Genomic DNA, 16,285 nt, shown 5'->3' with positions numbered 1-16,285 from the left:
GTTTGCTCCAGAGACTGAAACAAATAGTTTCTTCCTTCCAGCATACAGCATTATTGGGTGGCATACAAGTAGAATATTTAAGAGCAATGTGAGAGCTGATTGTTACTTTTGTCTTTACAGAATTTACTGTTTTTTTACAGTCTGTTTAAAATGGAAATTTCACATTTTTTAGTACTTATAAAAGGCAGTACAGTAGTAGGAGTTTTAACGACGAATACCTTCTTAAAGAATTTAATATATGGAATCTTGTTTGCAAAGGTAGAGGGTGTACATGCAATATAAAGTACTACAGTTTAACTTTGTGTGGTGTAGTAGTATAGTGTGTAGGCTGTTGGAGGAGTAACACTAAGATAATAGCTCTATTGACTTTCATTAACTAACTTCTAAATCTATATTTATTTTATATTTAATTTTTGGTTTATTAGTTAGTTGTATGATTCCTTTGCAGGGGTTGCATTCTTTTGTATGAGGTTTGCATATCCCAGAAAATTCAATAGAAATGGCGGTTAGGTTGAGGGAGTTTAATGCCAGTACTGTAATACCGTAATACCGTATTTTTTTTAGAGGTGTATGTGGGGGAGGTGGGGTGCGGAGGTCCGGGGGGAAGGATATTTCATAAATTAATGGTCCTATTTGTGACTGTCATGATGCCACTGTTACACATTGCATAGCTTCGTTCAGACATTCAAGCAGAATCTGTTACGCAAAAGTAACAAGCAAAAGCAACCTGCCAAAAATGACGCAGGAGTAGGAAATAATTTTAATTTATACAGTACCTTATGCAGATATAGCATACTATGCAGAATCACATGCAAAGATCTATCATCATCAATGTGTTTGTATATGATGAAATGGTTGCATTATCACTATTTTACAATTTAAACGAAATTGATGGATTCTCAAAAGGTGTCACTTAAAGGTGTTACGTATGTTAACTATAAACACTGACTTATTCCTGGTGGAAACTTACTTAGAGAGTCGCTGACTTTGACAAAACCGGTCATACTTATCACAAAACTACGAATTGCGATGAATTGTGATATTGTTGTACTGTACCTGACAGGATACCCTCTGTGGTCAGTGTTTTCTTTCCGGGGTCCAAACGGATTCATAATAACCTATGAGAGTTTCTAAAGATAGATGTAGTATATCATGAAAACTAAAAGTGGCTTATTTTGACAGTGGGTAACCATCCAGGAAGGCTTCCTTTTTTTTGGCAGTTTTTGGGACATATTGCTCTAAAATGTTTTTTTTTTTTTTTTTGTGGGTCACTTAAAGTGCTGTTCCCCACCACAGAATAAACTCCCAGGAGACAAACGGAAAAAGTTCAGACGGTAGTGTTACTAATTTTCAGTAGGCCCCTCTAGTACAACTCGCATTATTCTCTGTGGAAGCCGTCATTGTTCATGTGAACTCTCACTTGATTGGATAAATTGTAAGATGTATCCTATGAATATTCAGTGTTTCACTGGTAACGTTATCAAATCAATCATGCATATTTATAAGGGTACAAGTCTGCAACCAACTACTCAATGCTGGTGCATAACAAAAGATTAAGTGGTCTTGTTGTATCCCTAGGGTCCTATAAATATTGTTATAGCAAAGTATAACGCTACAAGCATGTCTAACGTTACGTCTATTTTCAAATTTATTAGATTTTGCTGTCGTCAAAGTTCCATGTTGTCTTGGCGTTAGATCGCCTGTCAAGTCTTTATTTCGAAGACAAATGCTTGGTGTTCGGAATCAGTGCAGTGTAGCATCTAGGCCTCCTCACATTTAGTTACATGTAAGCATATAGGCTAGCTATTCTACAGTGGTTTCACATGTTAGGTTATTTTGCGTAGGCTGCGTTTTGCACTGATTGTACATGTACGAAAAGCAGTGAAATAGGTTATAGCTTAAAGTTACTGTAGCTTGAGGCAACAGTGGTATATTAACATGCAAAAAGGCTCTCGTCTTACAAAGAAATGTGCGGTAAGTTCGGTTTTTGCAACGTTAGTGAATTAATGGAATGTTTTACTTGGAGTAAGATTTCATGGAAATGAATGAAATGTAAGCAGCTAGTGTAGTTTAGTTTGGTACCGATATTGCCAAAAAAAATTGCGATCTGTGATAAGTTCAGCAGGCAATGTGTGCATATCTTTATGCCTACTATAGGCCTCTCTATTTACCTCGAGTATTGTGCTGAATTTGATTGTGTTCTAGGTGTTAAATCCGCCCACCCAAATGCTGGTCAGTGATAAAGTTCATTTCTTTGCCTTTGATACTACTGTATATTAACAGATGACTGGTTGACAAAAAAACAAAAAATGATGATGGTCCTCTGGGATCACTCCATGCAGGCATTATAAGAGTGTTGATTCATCTCAACACCTTTCAGAACATCCTTGTCCCCTTCCCTTATCTCCTCCCCTCATCTCCTCCCCTCATCCCCTCCCCTCATCCCCTCCCCTTGTCCCCTCATCTCTTACCCTTGGCCCCTCCCCCTATCCTCTTCCCTCTTGCAAAGTATCTCAAGACTTTGTTTAAAAAGATGCTCTCTGGTGGATAGAAGTTTTAAGTATTTGATGTCAATATCCTTTACAGTGCATTTCTATGCCTACTTGGTTTACATAAATTTTACATTGTCATACAATATGATTTAATATATTCTATACAGTATGTAGCATAACATGTGTTGTACATAACAGGGCTTGAAGGGGGCAAATAATATATATAGTTTATATCAGGTTTTTTTTACATTAGTCAGGTAACTATTTTCCGAGATCAATAAAACTCAAAGTTGAACGCCGCAGAATTTCTTCACCAGAAACGTAAATGTCAATTGGTAATGTCCTCCCTGTATGATGCTTTAACATCATGTCTAAATGAAATTTCAAAAGAATTTTTTTTTTCAAAAGACATTTGACATTGCTTATAGTAATCCAATTTGATGACTGGTTTCTTGGCTTTTGAATTCTAGTCAGCCTTGATGGCTAAACGTTTGAAAGGAAGAAATAGATTACCCGCTATGGAAATAAGTAATATTGTACTTCTGTTCTGTTGATCTGGCACTGCGACGACGTTGAAACTATGGGATGCACGCATGGGTAAATTAAACTTAATCTGCAGTCTTTTTGTGTGCGTGCATGCAGTATACACTCACAAATTGAGACTGATTTTCATTTTTATTTTTATTTCTAGGATTGACTGTCTCTCCTTGACGGTGGTTGACTTGGTGAGGTCGCAGCTATATACCACACTCGAGACGGGGTCGGAGTGATCGGATTTTGCTCAGTGGGTAAACCATTTAATTTATTTATTTATTTATTTTTAAGCTCATTTGATTCATCATTGTTGTCGGATTTAATCTACTGGTGGCAGTGGTAGACAATTACGTTGACTTCTCGGAGACGCCTGCAGGAAATATATCATTCGCCGTGACGGATGAAATGATGAATAGTGTGCAAAGTAGTAGAGGGCTCTTCCTCTCTGTATCTTACAATTCGATAAGTGTCCTTGAAATGAGAAGAAGTCATTCATTCTCAAGATAGAGTGAAATGTGCTCCTTCAATATACATGTGTGTTTCTCAATACATGTTTGTAACTTTTTCCTCATTTCATCATGGACAATTGTATCTAGCATTGCGTGCATCTTTCTCTGCATGCAGTTGTCGCAGTAAACATATCTTAAGCATATGGCTCTAACTGTTGATTCGGTGGTAGGTTTGGCTTCAAGCCTGAACAATTGCAGCCCATTACAGGAAAGACATGGTATGTGAAAAATATGATCTGTCCATTTAGCCTACTAAAATTGAAAGTGTAAGGAGAAAATTAAGCATCTCAACTTCCAAAGGTTTTTCAAACTAAAGTGTATACACATGTATTAAACATCACATGTAAATTTGAGGTGTGTAACAAATTGGAATTAAACTGTTTAATGACACAGTAGTCAGAACTTAGCTCTATGTTTACCACAATCTTGATCTGAGATTTGAAAAACATGGAAGGTGAAAATATCGACTGATGTATTAGGTTTGTTCTTTTACTACAAAACATTAAAATAAAGACACCCTCTATACGTCTTTCACAATGTTATTTCATCATATTAGGCTGCCAGGGTCGCCAATTTTGCTTCCCTCGTGGTTAGTGACTTCAATGTTTCTTGGCACAGTAAGCACGGTAAAAATACCAATTTCGCGAATTAACGAATGTGCTGGATATGTGAGGCCTATATTGACTAGCGGAGTATGGGTTATATTTAGGCATGACATGCTCCGTAGTGCAGTATTTGATGCACTAATTTGTAACTCAATGTTTCTTTTTCTCACAATTTGCAAAGGGCCATACTTCCCTGCCCATCACCTCCCTTTTACCATGAACCCTCTTTTCTCCATTTTTTAAACCCTTCGATGTTTGCCGCAATGCCCTCAAAAATAATTTAATTTCGGCAGAAATGCTGATATGCCTCGAATCCATAGCCGTCACATTAAGCCTAACACTAGGTTGTTACATAGTAAACAGGTTTCGGAATACCGTCTACAATTTTGCCCAAATCAATTATGCTCAAGTAAATGCGAATTTTTCATGTGAAAAAACAATATTGGAGTAGTTTTAAGTTGTTTTGATTTCTTTACATCAATCTGGTAACATTCTACAGTAATTATAAACAAGTTACTATGGTACAATTTGCTTTTCAGTTTGATTGGCCTAAGCTTACATTTTCTAATTGAACTTGAATGGAGTTAAATAGGTAACGAATAAGGATGTTTAACTTCAAGTTCGTAACATTTCTATTTGTTCATAAATGGAATAATACTGAAAATAAGTACAAAATAATGTTGGAATGCAAGAAATATGTAATTAAAATTTTCACTTTGTCAAAGATTGAAGATGGATGGTTTGTCTGTGATACTTTTTGAGATGGATATTTTGAGTAACTATTCTTAGCCCATTTCAAGCCATTAACAGGTGACATACACGTTGAGGTGGTTAGGCCATTCGCTTAGCACAGTGCCTACTAGGTAGGATGTCAAATTTTTGTAGTTTGGAAAATTTTAAAAACTCCAGAGGTGATTTGGTACATACGAAAGGATACATAAGAGCCTTTTTTTTTACAATTAAAGCAAAAAGAAAATAGAGGAAAATCACAACAATAATTGTTTCTATCACATACTTTATTGGCGATTTTGTATAAACGGGATATTTTCTCTTTTTCAAATAATCGGAATCAAAATCGGCCGATTATGAAAAAAATAATCGGTAATCAGTATTTTCTGTGTAAGAATAATCGAACGAACACTAGTTAAAAACATTCTGTTTGACTTGACCTCATCACTAACTACGCAAAAGTTTGTAACATATGTATTTTTTTTAGTCCTCCTGCAAGCAGGAACTCGGGAAGAAGCCATCATTGGCTTATCAAATCCGCAAGCTGACCGAAGTCAGTCTCTCAGATTCATATTTAACGTCCATGATGATGAATTGTCACTTGTCAACAACTGTAACTGGACAACATACATTAATCTTTGAGTGACTGGAGCTCGGGACCTTATGATTGAATATATATTTTGAATATATATTAAATACATATTGAATATATATTTCTAGGGATTACCTTCTGATACCGACATGCTACTACTGCTGGTGATTCCATGCTGACGGCACTATTTAAGCAGCTTAATTGTCAACGTTCATGGTACTAGGTATGAAAGTCCTAATGCAACAGCGCCCTCTGTTGGTTTGGGAGCCACCATATGTGTAATTATACTAGTGTTTACACGGGTCCAAAAATCGGGAACCGGGTACCCGAGGGCCGTTACCCGTCGGGTACCCGAGAAAAAATTGTTTACCCTCGTGTATCACAATTTTCAAGAAATTACATATTGGATGCTGTAATAAATGCATTATATTCTCAACTGACAATGTTTTCATGTTCAAATACGTAGGTGTAAGATAAGGTATAAAACCTCCCTCAATAATTTTAATTTGCTTCTGTTTCTTTCATTAACTTGTTAATAAATTAATTATTTAATTATAATTATAATTACTACTAACATCGCACTGCCGCCGCTGCTTATGCTAGCTCGTGCACGTCTATTGGATCAAACCATATAAATATCAAATTTAGCTCTTAAACAGTTGTTACTACTACTACTATCTATTATGCAAGCCCAGGGTTCGCATTAGCCGCGAGATTGCGCGATTCGCGCAATTTGATCGCATTTGGAATACACGATTAGTAAAAAGCCACTTGCGATTACTATTTTTTAGTTATCCCGTCTATAATCCATAAACATCGCGTAAAATTCCTTGTCAGCCTTTCCTTCTTTGAAATAAACGAATGAATAAATAATAATTTCTTCCACATGGTAGCCTAACACCACACTAAGTCAATGAGAAATCTAGCTAAGCCTAACCATCTGTTTATTTGCTGGAGTTGTGACGCAGTTATAAGACATCCATGGAATACTTTCGTTATTGCTGTTACGTTCGACCACATGGTTGCCTAACACCACACTAAGTCAATGGGGGTAGTCTAGCCTAGCCATCTATTTATTAGCTGAAATTGTGACGCAGTTATAAGATATATATCTATGGAAAGCTTTCGTTATTGCTGTTATCTTCGAGCACATGGTAGCCTAACAACACACTAAGTCAATGGGAGATCAGCCTAACCATCGGTTTGCATTTTTTTTTAAACAATCACACTTTGCGTATGATTCGGGTAATAAATTAGGAACCGGGTAGTATCGCGTCGAGCGGGCCCCTTCGTTATTGCTGTTATCTTCGACCACATTGTAGCCTAACACCACACTAAGTCAATGGGAAATCTGCCTAACCGTCGGTTTGCCATTTTTAAAATTTTTTTAAATCACACTTTGCTTAGGATTCGGGTAATAAATTAGGAACCAGGTAGTATCGCGTCGGGCGGGTACCCGGGTACCCTGATAACCCGTGCAAACACTAAAATATACCATGACTCACTCAGAGTGATACAGAAGAACAAACTCATCGTTTAACTACAGCCCCAAACTGATGTAAACCCATTGCAAAACTCTCACTGTGGCAAAAATTTAGCCTTCCTTATTAGCATCACATTGTAATCCACCAGAGTGGACCTCTGTTAATGAGAAATGAGCATAGTATTAATGAAAACAATGGGCCCAGGGGAGGGGGAGGGAATTGGAAAAAAGGAAGAAAGAGAGTATGTGCCAAACGTTTTCATTACAGATCTGTGACTTTCAAAATATTTATCATGATCAATGGAGGAGCATGATACATGAAATACCTTGGCTGTACTTATTTTCTGCATCAGTAGATACATAGACCAGTGAGTGAGGTGTTCATTTAACATTGTCTAGGTTCTCATCAGTGTGATACTGTTAGTACCCACCCTGTAGTTCTGTGTGTGTGTGTGAATGTGAGAGATATTCCCTTAATTACTATGGATTCCCAGCAACACAGGATAACTTCCATCCTCTGCTTGAGATTTATGTCTTGCAGCAAAAAATCGGAAATCGGTGTTCCCAGGCACTGCCTTGGCTAGAATCCAATCGCAGTTCAGTACTATATAGTTTTCCAACGGCTGGATTGCTGTGGAGATATAACACTCCTTCATCTATGGCTTTATGGGATAGATATCGCAGCATCTCTTGACAGCTATTCGGATTTTCACCGCTTCTTCTTCTTTTGTTTATTCATGATCAAAAAAAAAGAATTCAAAACATTTTCTCCCGAATATGATCTAGGAGAGTGAAGGAAATGAATTTGGGATCACCACCGTGAGAAGAGCGACGATATTTCGGGTAACGTTCGCGAATATGAGAGTTTCGAGAAACGAATCTTTCGGTTAGTCGCCTTGAAATAAAAACAATGGAAAAAAAGATGGATTGATGAAAAGAAATTTTCTATTGAAGCAGCGATAATGTGAAGGTTGTTTTTAATCTGAGCATAATTGTAAGTTACCACTGTTTTGTTCAAATCAAATTTATGAAGACTTGGTTAAAGTGTCATGAAGGTTGCAGTGCAGGATGTTAGGGTAATTTGAGGCTATGATGATGCAAGTTAAAACTACAGAAGATATGTAAAATTAGACTTAAAGTAGTACTACCTTGAGTTGACTTGCTGCTGCATCTGGGGAAGGAAATTTGCAGACGAATTTGGAAGGCAGAGAATGAAAATTTTGTTGAAGAAAAAAGTATCTTGGGCTGCAGTGAATCTAAAATCATTCAAAGTATTCAAATGAAATTAGTTTCAAAAAGTGAGATGTAATTCTTAGTTTGGGATGGAAGGTATCTGTGTATATGTGTGTGTTTGTGGGGGTGGGGGTTTTGTTGTGAATCTATTCTAATATAAATATGTTCTCAAAGTTGATATTGTTTTGACACACTTTAATGATGAACATAAGACCTCAGTCACAACCTGTAGGTTACCCAACTGGAAACCCTTTAGAAGCCTTATATATATATATATATATATATATATATATATATATATATATATATATATATATATATATAATATATGTAATGTATTTACGATTCATACATTTGACTATGAGGTACTTGAACCAGAGTGCAGTAATGGCACCACTCAGCACAGCTAGTTTGGTTGATGGAAGATTTCATGAATATTGATGTATTTTCAAGTTAGCAAATTCTCTTTAAAAATTTGATACCCCAAAAAAAAGAAAATGTTGGCAAAAGTTTTGAGATTGGTTTTTGCTTTGATTTGACACAACATGCTTTGAAATGGTTCACTTTGAATAAGAAACCGAAAAGTATGTATACCTGTGTAGGAGGAGACTGATTTATGAGACGATGTGGTCTATGAGGGTGGATGAAGGCATGCTACATGGATGCCTGAGAAGAAACACTTTATTCACTGTAAATTCAGGGTTTGCAAAAGCCATGCTAATACTACTAAAAGAAATAAATGACCTTGGATTATATTGTCAAACTTTAGTATTGGAATACTCCTGGAATCTCTCCCAAAAATTGTGAAAAGTCTCCACCAAAATTTTTTTTTTTAGTCGAGGCGATTTTCAAGAGCCAAGTCGATTGAATGTCCAGAGGCTATCAAAGCTTTACTAGATGTTTCACGCACCTTTGGCAAGAAACGCGATGGTTTCGTTTCATGTTGTCGATATATGTTGAGAGAACATTTATCATATATCCATCTGCCAATTTGCAGAACATCAAAAATTACTCTGGGTGGGTGGAAAGCTTTGTGATATGACTGGGTTCCATCATCGAATACTCAGAACCTTCACTGTTGAGAAAACAGAAGAACTTGACCTTTATCTTGAGTAGATGACTGAGAAAGTTATTAGGTAAACCACTTAAGAAGGCTGTTCTGCTCGTTTGCCCCGGAGTTAAAGTATTTTCGGTTGTCTGTGGATGGCGGGCAATGAAGGTTTATCTTGCTTGCTTGCTTGATGGACGTGGAATCAAAGTGAATTCTGTAATCGTTTTGCAAGGCTGCACGGATTTAGGTCTCTGTGACGTGCATGTCAGGAGTCTGCAGATTTTTTGGGTTTTTTTAACCGCCGGAGATGGTCAAGTTACTTTGCGATGACTGTGTTTTCTGTACACTCTCCATGGAGTTTTGTCTGCTCTCTCAGAAAGGTGCATTTAGCTGGTATTACCAGTTTCAAAATGGCAGTACTTAATTACTTCACACGCCTCTTAGCTGTCTCGGCTCAACGTTTGTACACTCGAATCCAGCTAGCTTCCAACACCTGGTTTCTTGTATATATATAGATATTTTCTGTGAAGTCGGCTAGGCTAGGTGCATCGTATACATGTGAACGTTTGCCTGACCTTAAGTATAGGAGTTGACTTATGTGGTTTGAAAAGTGTGAATTCTTGGGGTCTTTAACATTTACAGTAGTTGTAAATTCCCTTAATGCAACATACCTACAATTATTATGTCCTTAAACTTGTGTATTACCATGGCAACAGATTAGACATAACCATATAAGCAGCGGCTGGAAGTCCAATGGGCACACATCAATTATCATTCCGTACTATTTACTTATTATATAACTGTCTTGCTTTGAGTAACTAGGAATTATATCTGGTTATTTTAGTGTGTCAATCACTGTGTACACAATCAGTTATTAAATTTATTTGAATGTTTCAAAACAGAAATTGGTGTGAAACTTCATCTGTGTGCAGTTGTGACCCAAAAAATTGATAGTAATCAAACCCAAGTAAAGAACAGAAATATTGTATGAGTTAATGAAAGATTTAACAGGAAGTCTGTAGACAAACTTGTGAATTTCAAGGCATCAGAATTACACAAAATTATGGTATGGTAATATGAATATTAATCCTGTCTCAGAAGACAGGTACACCCCTCCCCTCCCTCCCCCCACCCACCACCCACATTTTTTGACCTAGGAAAGCTGAATAACTGTCTTCATGAGAGTCTGCATTCAATGTTTTTCCGACATAGCTTCGATGATGCGTGAACTGCCTCTTTTATATGTAATTTGCCTTTTCTCTTTGTTTTTTCAGACAGCAAATTGTCCTTGCCACCCATGGTTTAAATAGATTACATCTCCTATTTTATGGCCAATATATGACATGTAGTGAAGTTAATTAGGACATATATACGGCATAGTAGCTTAGTAAGGTATTACAAAGCACATGTATAGAAGAAGTGTTATGTTATCAGGTGGCTTCTCATGTGTGGCTTTACTGTGTTAATTTCACATCAAATAGAGCTGCATGCATTGGTATCAGACTTTGTAACATTGCCAACTTTCAACACTAATTGGCTAATTGTATGTACTTAACATCTGCTAGACTGTTGAACAAGGACAGTTTACAAGCTGTGTATGTAAAGTCAGTGTCTCAACTATATGGAAACTTAGATATCCCTGGAATTTTAAAGAATCTGCCACCCTTATGAGTTGTAGACTCTTTTTTTCAGTTTGTAAGTGCCAGTCTATCTGACTTCACAATGAGGATTCTTGTCTTTTATTTGATTTTAAACCTAATCAGTATAAAATAGCCAATTAGGAATCCATTATTACTTTCTGTGATGGCCAGAGAAGAATTGGTTGGAACAAAATGCCAGACAAATAAAAATATCATAATAGGCATGATAGGCTGGTAGGATTCTCAAGCCTATCGTTAGAAAAATCAAGTAAGGAAATACTAAAATTTTGGAAAAAAAGACAAAAAATCGAAATTGGAATTACATTTCTGATAACATGGCAGATATGTTTGAAATACGATTCAACATTATTGTCATTTTTGGAGAAACTTTGGAGAAATCTATTGGCCGTACTTTTATTTTTCTTTAATTTCTTTTTTTTGGGGGGGGGGGGGACAAAAATTTCTATCCTTGAGATACATATGAAGTGTTCTTGTTTTGATACTACTGTACACGCATGATTAATCTCATGTATGCCGGTACAGTATATATATGTGTGTGATTTATGAAGCCGGGAAACAACCCTGAATCCTGCAATCAACCCGTTCTTTGATACCATTTATGGCTGCCTTGGAATCCATATACTGCTGAAAAATACTGTCAAAACCTTGCCTGTTCTTTAATGCAACAATCATCCAGCTATTGTTCATATTGTTTTGCTGACATTGTTACTCCTTTGTTTCATAGAGCTGTTATTTAGCCTTTGATCATAAAACTTAATATGGTGAAGGGAATATTTCAGAAACAAAGTTTTCGGTTCGTTAAGAGACTATACAACCGTCGTAATCTAATCATGGTCTCTTGCAGGGGGGCAAAAACAGGGCATCAGTAGGGAGCAATTGGAGGCTACATATGAAATCAACCGTGTGAGAGATATATATGTCCCTTGCACTTTTCATTCTGGTAGATGGAGAGAGAATTATGGAAATGCCGAGAGGCTGACCGGATACGATGATATTATGAATTGTCTATCCATGGGCTCCAAAATTTTGTACAGTATATTGTCGATTATTCTCACTGATTATTATAATAATAATAATAATTTATTCTTATATAGTGCTTTACATCAAAAGAATGATCTCAAAGCACTTCACAGAATCGCAAAAAAAAAATACAACTTAAAAATATTACAGCTTAAAAATATTACAGCCTAAAAATATTGCATCCTAAGAATTATAGAAATAAATAACTTAACAATAATTATTAAAAACATTAAAATTCAGAAATTAAAGACGAAAGCAATAAAATATGACAGCATACAATAAAACTAAAATACTAAACTATTACAGCCGAAAATTAGTAACAATAAGACTATCAAAATATAAATAGAAAATAAATTTTAATATACAACAATCAAAAGATGGCAAGATGGTAACACAAACAATATGACTGGAGGTTTAAAAAGAATCATACTTTCAAAAAGGTAAGTTTTAAGGAGTGCCTTAAAAACATTTAATATTGGAGGTTTATGTCTCAATTTAACGTGGTTTATACATCTGTTATGCCTGTAGACTGACATTGTAGATGATACAGAGATGCAAGGGAGCCAGTGTGCACTATGGATGCATTGTAAGTCTCAGAAAGTCTTCATATTTGACAAGCCTTGTGGCAAGAATAAATAATGCAGAGTGGAGAACACCACCCAAAAGGCCATTAGCCTAGCTTGAATCGCAGGCTACAGTACTGTGAACATATCACTATTGAGCATGACACCAGAAGTCTCCCCTCTCCACTTCAATCCCCCCCAAAGAGAGAAACAAATATTCAAACCGAGACTACTTGATGGCAAAGCCATGTTAAGACTCAAAGAAATGTTAGCAGTTTGGTTCACTTCAAGTGTAATAGTTTCTCAATCTGGAGGAAAACCTGGTAGCTACGATTAATCGAGAACTTGCCCTGATTCTTTTCAAAGGTGTATATTCGGATTTGAACTTTCTACATTCAGGCAGTATAACAATGAAGCCAGTGTTATTATCTTTAGGTCATGTTATGAACTTTGTTATTTTAGATTTGGCATTTGCAGAACCCATCATCTCCATTACAGAAATGAACCATTTGTAATAGCTTAGAAAGGAAAAGACATTTAAAGCATTGACGCACAAGTGGCTGGATGATGTCATGGTTAGACGTTATCGGGTCATTTCAGCATTGTTCCTGAAGGAACATTAAAATCTGTGTTATCTCCTCAAAATAGAACACTGTTTTTCTTAAGTTCTTTGTTCATGATAGTTATCTTTATCACATAAAGCAATGATGATGTTTGCAAGGTTTGAGTCACCTTCAACATACTGTCATAAGATTTATATATAATTTTCTGTGTTGAATTTAAATTGATTACTCTCTCAGAGTACTCTGAGTAATGGACAGTAACTACATAAAGGATGGTTCTACAGTACTACAGAAAGATAAAATACAGTGAATTTTTATGCCTAGTACTGCAGTTTTGTAGTTATTCCTTTTAACCGTCACGGAACAATATCCACATACCATTTAATATGTGAGTTGTAAGTTCCTTTCTTCACAACAAAGGGCAATCCAATTCAGAACCATGAAATACAGTTTGATGACAGAATTAATGAATTTAGAAGGGGAAAAAAAAACAGTTTTTCGGGGTTTTGACTAACTTGACTAACTGTGTGTATTCTGCATCTAGATACAATATCTGCTGCTACCAGAAAAGTGAGGGGTGTATGTGACTAGAGTAGCTAGGCTGTTTGGTTGGAGATTACTTCTACATTTTCTGAAAAAATGACTAGGAAATATGCAACTCTTAGTATCTGAAAAAATAATAAGATGACATCTTTTTTATGCTTTTAGTTTTACACTTCTATTCATGAATTAACCCCCCCCCCCCCACCATTTCACAAGACGTCTGATGAGGCATTGCCCGTATACCTGTCAGCAAAATTGACTGAAGAGTATTCAATTATGTTTGAAGGTGATATGACTATTTCAGATTGATCAGCAGAAGTTAGAAGCATGCACACTGTACATACAGTAGCAGTATAAAGCAGTGCTCTATCAGCATTAAAATGAATGTCAAGAACAAGTTTAAACAGGCTCAGCAAGATCTGATCTTAATAGGCATGATTTACATAATGGTCCTTTGTTTTATAGCATGCATACAGACATCATAACAGTGTATTTACTTAAAATTTACAATTCTATGTATAAAGGAGTGCATTTGTGGGGATTTTCATCACTTTTTACACGATATTGATATGAGTTGACCCTTTTGTTATTGTGAAGGTACAGTAGTAGAAAAAATTATCCTGATATTGACAGATATGTATATATATTCGCACACAAACATATATATTTGCTTGTTGCTTGTATCGCCACATTACCGTGACAAAGTTACTATACATGTCCATTCTGAATATTAAAATTTTAAAAAATTGTTTAAAAAAATTAAAAACAGGGTTTGAATCTTGTAGACAATCAGGTGGGGAGGCATGAATGCATGCATGCATATACACTGTATGTATGCAGTAATGGCATTATATAACACAGAAACCAGCTGTGCGAAATTTTACGCTTGCTACAGTAAGTAAAACACGACTCCTCACCATGATGAAGTACATGTATTAGTTCATGTATTTTTACTAACATACACATGTATCCATTAGCGGTTTGAGTGATCTATTCTATCACAAAAAGGGTCTATATGAGATATATAGATGAATTCAATCATGCGTGTGGAACGTTTCAGTTATTACACTAATGTAACCTCAATTTTCAGTGTATGTATAAATGTGTGATTAGACCTTCATTTGAAGCTTTCTTTACTGGACTAGATGTACCTCCAAAGCCCTTTTTACTGGACTACACTTATCTCCAAAGCTCTCTTTGCTGGAATACAATGCCTCCAAAGATATTTCATGTCAGGACTGATGATTTTTGTCACACTGAATTTATGATAATGGAATGCAACAGTTCTTCATAACTTTGTCCAAACATTTGTAAATTTGAACTATACGGAAATTATGCTTTATAATACCAATTTAAATGGAAAAACACTAAACCTGATTGTAATTAAACTACAAGGGAAAAAAAGTTCATAAATGTTAAAATGTTTAGAAGTCTATAATTTTTACCATAGCATGACACTGTAATGTACCAAGCAAGACTGGGTCGGATTTCTAATTTACATGATTGCCTTCATATTATTTTGAGTAATCACAAACAAATACATGAGCGTGAACACGCATGATGTCACATGTTATTGTGCCAATTACATTGGGATTTAACTTGCACTTACTGGAGCCCGAGAGCTATAACATGTGTGTACAATGAGATGATCTATACAAACAAGATGAGGCAGTGCAAATTTTATTACAGGGGTTCCCTTTTGCAGTTTTTTTAAGTCGAGTGTGGGGGCTAATGGTGATGTATATTGCCTCAGTATTTGCAGAAAGTTGTGGTTTATTAATAATTAGCAATTTTGATAAAAAATATAAAAGTTACAGGATGTCTGTATAGATGCAACATTAATCTTGAAATGGTATTGAACATTAAGAACACAGCTAGTCCAGGTTGTATACAACTCTTATAGCAACTCTTTTACTTTCTTGGAGAAATTACTGTTTAACATTAGGGGGCCCCATCAATCCAAGAAGCTGTATTGCTTGTACTGAAGTCTAATCAAACAGACCATTAGGTCAGCTCACTCGGAAGCAATACTAATGTCAGTAGGAAAACATTTAGACTTCAATGGCGCTCAAATAGCATGTTTACAATGCATTAAAAAATGGGTTATCGGATGTTGTTCGTACAAGTTCAAGCGCATGCTTGATAGAGCTTGTTGAATTTGTGAAACAATAGATTAATGTTAACAGCTAAAGACTGGACTGAAAAGTAGATATATATATTACTTAAATTCAGCCTTACAGGGATCAATTTTAGGCAAGTGAGTGGAATACAATAGCTTTAAACCTGAAAACTTGAAGAGATATATTTATAGAAAATCATCTGTTTTCAAAGTTGCTTGTTTGTTGTACCTTTGAAGTCTGTTGAAAGTCATCCTCAAAATGTAGTTTATGCCAGAATAACCGAAATTAACTTTGCCTCCTATCTCCAGTTCTCATGAATATGCACACACTTTCCCTTCTACCCAACTAAATAAGACTTGGTAGTTAACATTTTAGCAAATTGTTCCCGCCCTCCTCCCCCTATGACCTACATACAGGTTACTGCCCTCTTCAATTCCTTCCAATTCTACCATTCAATTTTTTTTGCTCATCTTGTTCATCAGGATATTGTTTCTTGTGTTTTGTTTTTTGCACAGCATTCCTTTCCACAACTTTGAAAACATTCGTATTTGGTATAATTTCACCATCATCAGTTTCTTTGAATTTAA

The 16,285-nt window shown here is 35.9% G+C and overlaps 1 protein-coding gene across 9 annotated transcripts in view; it reads left to right on the top strand.

Moving 5' to 3' along the window:
* Positions 1–16,285, top strand: part of LOC139973483 (uncharacterized) — a 117,315-nt gene that overhangs the window by 24,207 nt on the left and 76,823 nt on the right. For 5 of the 9 annotated variants that reach the window (XM_071980201.1, XM_071980195.1, XM_071980198.1 and 2 more), the window contains exon 2: positions 3,184–3,280. The gene's annotated coding sequence lies outside the window, so the exon portion shown is untranslated. The remainder of the gene's footprint in view (positions 1–3,183; positions 3,281–16,285) is intronic. The other 4 variants (XM_071980196.1, XM_071980203.1, XM_071980202.1 and 1 more) reach the window with 1 other exon arrangement.

Source organism: Apostichopus japonicus, chromosome 9, assembly GCF_037975245.1.
Source record: "Apostichopus japonicus isolate 1M-3 chromosome 9, ASM3797524v1, whole genome shotgun sequence".
Taxonomy (NCBI): domain Eukaryota; kingdom Metazoa; phylum Echinodermata; class Holothuroidea; order Aspidochirotida; family Stichopodidae; genus Apostichopus; species Apostichopus japonicus.
This window is presented reverse-complemented; position numbering and strand designations above follow the sequence as displayed.